Here is a 6000-nt window from a genome sequence, read left to right as displayed (position 1 = left end):
TGTGTAAAGATGCCCCAGAGACTATCCAGCACATAACAGCAGGGTGCAAGATGCTAGCAGGCAAGGCATACATGGAACGCCATAACCAAGTGGCCGGCATAGTGTACAGGAACATCTGTGCCGAGTATAACCTAGAAGTCCCGAGGTCAAAATGGGAGATGCCCCCAAGGGTGGTGGAGAATGACCGAGCTAAGATCCTGTGGGACTTCCAGATACAGACGGACAAAATGGTGGTGGCTAACCAACCGGACATAGTGGTGGTAGACAAACAGAAGAAGACGGCCGTAGTGATCGATGTAGCAGTTCCGAATGACAGCAATATCAGGAAGAAGGAACACGAGAAGCTGGAGAAATACCAAGGGCTCAGAGAAGAGCTCGAGAGGATGTGGAGGGTGAAGGTAACGGTGGTCCCCGTGGTAATCGGAGCACTAGGTGCGGTGACTCCCAAGCTAGGCGAGTGGCTCCAGCAGATCCCGGGAACAACATCGGAGATCTCTGTCCAGAAGAGCGCAGTCCTGGGAACAGCTAAGATACTGCGCAGGACCCTCAAGCTCCCAGGCCTCTGGTAGAGGACCCGAGCTTGAAGGATAAACCGCCCGCAGGGGCGTGCTGGGTGTTTTATATATATATATATATATATATATATATATATATATATATATATTAGGGGTGCAACGATACACAAAATTCACGGTTCGGTTCGGTTCGATACTTTGGTGTCACGGTTCGATATTTTTTCGATACAAAAAAATGTTCATGCCTTTTTAATTTGTCATTTATTAAAATTATAAATATATATTTTAACTCAAAAGTACAGTTTTTAAATTTAACCCTAACCCTTGTGCGTGTTTTTTATTTTGACAGCGAATGCGCACCTGTGGACCACTTATGTGCAGCCCTGGTTATTTAGCTCGTCATATTGCAGCCACAGAAATTATTTTGTCCATGAAACCATAAAGCTGCACTTTCTTTTTGCCTTATAGTCTGATTTGTCATAACTTCTCCGTTTTGTGGTAAGCTTTTCTTTGGCTGTCACTTCTTCACCCTGACCTGTCTTATTTGGCTCAGCAGAACTAAAATATATATCTGTCTGTGAAGGTCATCGTAGTCAAATATATATCCTGCTGCTTTTACACACGCACTCACATAAGCTCAGCGATTCTCTGCGCGATCAACCTCTCACATGTTTAAGCTGCGGGAGATTTCACTTGTCATGTTTGCATAGTAAGCTAACGATTAATAAGACGATGTCAGAGGAATTGGTGCACAAATTATCATCACTCACAGATCAGTGCTGTCATTGCAAAGTGAAAGCAAAAAAACAAGCATTAATTCAAACGCGACTTCAATATGTCACATATTGACAGTGGCTCACCGATGCCAATGACATAATTACCCAGCTACATTTCTGAAAGAATGCAAAAGCATTGACATATATTTTTCCTTCCTACAATAGCCCGACGGGCAGGGAAGAGATAGATTTTGGTAGCCCGACTGAAAAGATCGCTAGCCCCGGGACGTCGGGCTAGCGATATTGCGAGCCCTGTATCTGATTGAGGAATCACTCATCTTTGGAAAAGAGAGTTTATTACACAGAAATGGCTCTTTCCAAAATAAAAGCTATACTATCCGCTTCTTCTGGGCTATATTCTCAGCAGCATATTAAACATATAAGGAGAATCATGTGCTAACAGCTGTCTAAATGACTCGGCTAAAGTTAGTAGCATGCTTGTTGTTTTTGTCTTTGCACTAGGATTAGGGGTGGGTTTTTATAATCGATTCATCGATTAAAATCGATTCTGGCTTGGATAACGTAAAATCGATTCATTAAAATCCTGAATCGATTTTTTAATATAAATTTATTTTGCCCGAAATGCCAGAATCTCTGGTGACATCTCACAAAATTTCAAGAACCACCAAACAGTTAAGACAGTAAATGAGAGCAGGTACAGGGATTCTGCACATAGACTTAAACACACAGCGCGACCCGCGGATCAGAATCAGTTAGATGTCGCCTTTCTCACAGTCGGGGCTGAAAGCCGACAGCTCGCTGATTCTGATGTTTCGGCGGGTCCGCGCTTTGTGTTCACGCCCTTTATGCGCTGATTCTAAAGCTGTTAGTTTGATGTCTCTCCAAACAATATTGACCGAACCAGCAGCAAAAGAAGATCCAAACTTTGGATCTTCTTTTGCTGCTGGTTCGGTTTGGATTCCAAATGCTTCACATAAACATCGTCATGAATTCACTCTGACTTTTACTGTTTTGCTTCCATCGCGATGCGCAGCTCTCTCTCTCTCTCTCTCTCTGTACTTCAAGAACAGTTTCGCTTTCTTCATTATTCGCTTGCTTGTTACGCACAAGTCTACCGCTGTTTACAGGCTGTTGGCCGCTGTTTTTTTCCCTTTTACATTCTTCCGAAAAGAAAACCTCATTTCTGCTGTTCAATACTGAACAAATTTAAACTTTTTAAAATTATTCAAAATGCAAAACGCTTAACCGTGTCTCTAATAAAACCGCTGTAACGTCAGAGGTAATGTTCATATGTTGATTAATGGTTTTCTTTCGTTTTTGATGTACTGCAGAATATTTTTATAAAATCCCAGGCCAGGAAAATCACCTTCATGTTTTTCTGTGTTTTATCCTCAGCTACTTTGACACAAAGGCCTCTGCTGTGATGCTCACACCTTTGATAAAGTCTTGCGTGTGTCAGCTTCCTTTTTATTGATACAAAAATATGTAAATGTTCTGATCTGAATTATATTTCTGACTGTCAAAATTTCCCAGATTTAAATCGAATCGAATCGAATTAAATCGAATCGTGGATCGAATCGATTCGGGACCTTGTGAATCGGAATTGAATTGATTCTAGAAATCAGTGACGATACCCAGCCCTAACTAGGATGATGTCGGCGTAAATGTGCAGTCATATTCGTTGTGTTCCCACTAGTGCTTTCAGGTTAATCTCGTTGAAATGACCTTAACGCCACAACACGGCAAATCTCCGTTAACGAGCTACCGCCGATCGCCCCCTGCATGGGGCTAGACGGCCAACACGTTAACGAGCTAACTGCGCTAACACACTAGTTCCCACCCATGTAATTGAGCATTGCATGGCACATCCAACATACTGTTTTACTTTAGTGCATTACTCTTGCATGACATAACTTACCTTCAGGGTCATACGTCATACGTCACATGAAAACCAAAATAATTCCAAACGCCAGATCTGAATGAGGGTGCGGGAGGTCCATGTTGCAAGGAGAGCTTAACTTCTGTCTCGCTAGCTTGCCCTGCGCTCTTCCTTCTGACGATGCTGTCTGTGTTGAGCGCTCAGTGAATCTGCGTTCGACTACTCCGCCTAGGCTGCACTGTCGAGCCTAGGCGGAGTAGTCGAACGCAGATTCACTGAGCGCTCAACACAGACAGCATCGTCAGAAGGAAAGTTGATCAAATAAATTAAAAATTTTGTATTGTTCGATACATATGCGTACCGAACCGAAAGCACTGTATCGAACGGTTCAATATCGATACGAATATCGTTGCACCCCTAATTATATATATATATATATATATGTATATATATATATATATGTATATATATATATATATATATATATATATATATATATATGATGGAGCTGATCAAAGGAGCCCAGAGCAAATGATCTGATGTGGTGGCAGAGGCTGTATCAAGACTAATGTAATCTAATAGATAATTTCTATATTGGTTAGAATTAAGATTATTTTTTATTTTTCCAGTTCATGAGGACTGTTTTCTTGGCTATGCATAGGGCAGTGAAAACCATATGGGCTATATTCTTTTCTGAAGTGACATTATCTAAGCTGCCCAACAAACACACTAAGGGGGAAGTTGGAATGTTACATTTCAGACACTTTGATAAGTCTTCACATATCTCGCGCCAAAACTTCTGAACTGGTGGACAGAACCAAAGAGCGTGGATATAATTGTCCAGTGAATTGGTTTGGCAGTGTGAGCAGTTGTTGGTAGACGTAAAACCCATCTTGAACATCCGATGACCTGTATAGTGCACTCTATGTAATATTTTGTATTGAATTAATTGAAGACTGGGATTTCTAATTAGATGAAAGGTTTTTAAGAAAATCTGAGACCAGAAGTTTAGGTCTAAGTTAACTGATAAATCCGCTTCTCATTTTGCAATAGGAAGTGATATTGATTCATCTAATTTAGAAAGTGTTCTGTATATTTTGGATAGTAATTTGGGGGTTTTAAGAGTAAGAAATTGAACCACACTTGGTGGTGTTTGTAGTTCAACTTGACCCGGTTTAAATTTCTTTTTTACTATGGATTTAATTTGTTGATATTCTAAAAATCTTTTCTTGTTGATCCCATATTGTGTAACTAGTCCGTCAAATGAAATAAATTCTGTTCCTTCTAGTATATGTTCTAAATATTTTATTCCTTTACCACTCCAATCTGAAAAGTTTATCATATTATTGTTTTGTAATATGTCAGGGTTGTTCCAGATAGGTGTACGTTTGCATGGGATTAATGAAGACGCCGTCAATTTTAGAAACTCCCACCATGCTGTCAGAGAAGAGCTGATGTTGATGCTTTTAAAGCATTCATGTCGTTGGATGTTTGAGCTGATAAATGGTAGGTCTGAGATCTCTAGATTATTGCAAAGTGCTTGTTCTACATCTAGCCAAGGTTCATCTAAGAAGGTATGTTTTAGCCATCCTGAGATAAACTGAAGCCTGTTGGCTAAGAAGTAGTGCTGAAAGTTAGGTAGTTCTAATCCTCCTTTATCCTTGGTCTTTTGTAGTGTTTTTAAGCTTATTCGGGGGGGGGGGGTTATTTTTCCAAAGGAATTTGGACATACATGAATCTAGAGATCTGAACCAATCTTGTGGCGGTTTAGTTGGGATCATTGAGAATAAATAATTTATTTTTGGTAAGACCATCATTTTTATAGCGGCAACCCTTCCCATGAGTGATATGGGTAGACATTTCCATCTAGCCAGATCATCTTCTACCTTCTTTAAAAGCGGGATATGGTTTAATTTAGTTAGATCTGCAAGCTTGGGAGAAACATTAATACCTAAATATTTTATATTTCCCGATTGCAGTGGTGTAGAAGAGGAATTATGGAGGGAGCAATTAATCGGTAGAACTGTAGATTTTGACCAGTTAATTGAGTAATCTGATATTCTTGCAAAAGAGTTTATCAATTCAATCACCCCAGAGATATTGGTTTGTGAATTTTGGAGAAAGAGTAACACATCATCCGCATAAAGGCTGATTTTATGCTCCACGTTCTTGCATTTTATGCCCTTAATTACTGAATTCTGTCTAATTGCTGCTGCTAGTGGCACCACTCCCTTTCAACATGTAAATGAATTAGAACGGTAGCAATATTGAAATGTATTGACTTTTGTTTAGTATTTTTTTCTCTCTCTTATCTTCTTTATTAAATCTACCTGAATATTGTTTGCATGTTTGAAATAAATGAACAAACAAACAAACAAACAATAAAGGCTTATATCCATACTAAGAATATGCTCGCTTGTACTTATTTACATTTAGAATCACCAACCTAATTAACGTAACCACATGCGTGCCTTCTGGCTGTGAGAATTCTGAGTACCTGTACATGATTACCTGTTGTAATGCTATGTGTGCTGTTTTCATAATTCTGTAGATCATTAAACATTAACAGATGTTGCATGTAAAATGGCAATGGGTTTTTTAATAAGAAAAAGCGATTCCAGGCCTTTTAATGAAGTATATGTGGTAATAACAAAATGGCACTGAATACAAGCAGTCAGACAACTTCACATCATTCTTTCTACAAATAATTTGGTTTTTTTCTGGCACCCTTAAAAAATGGTAACTGTGACAATCTTCCACATGGGTTTTTGCATTTTTCTCATTTAGTTTCCAAACTATTGAAGTCATTTACTTGTTTTCCAGTAACCAGGCTCATGTTGTCACACATAACTCGAGAAACAGTTCTTGC

This window comes from Mchenga conophoros, linkage group LG6 (genome assembly GCF_057382185.1).
Source record: "Mchenga conophoros isolate Kocher_MC1m ecotype Shallow Benthic linkage group LG6, M_conophoros_male_GT1.1, whole genome shotgun sequence".
Classification (NCBI taxonomy): Eukaryota; Metazoa; Chordata; class Actinopteri; order Cichliformes; family Cichlidae; genus Mchenga; species Mchenga conophoros.
The sequence above is the reverse complement of the archived record's forward strand: the minus strand, read 5'-3'. Positions refer to the sequence as shown.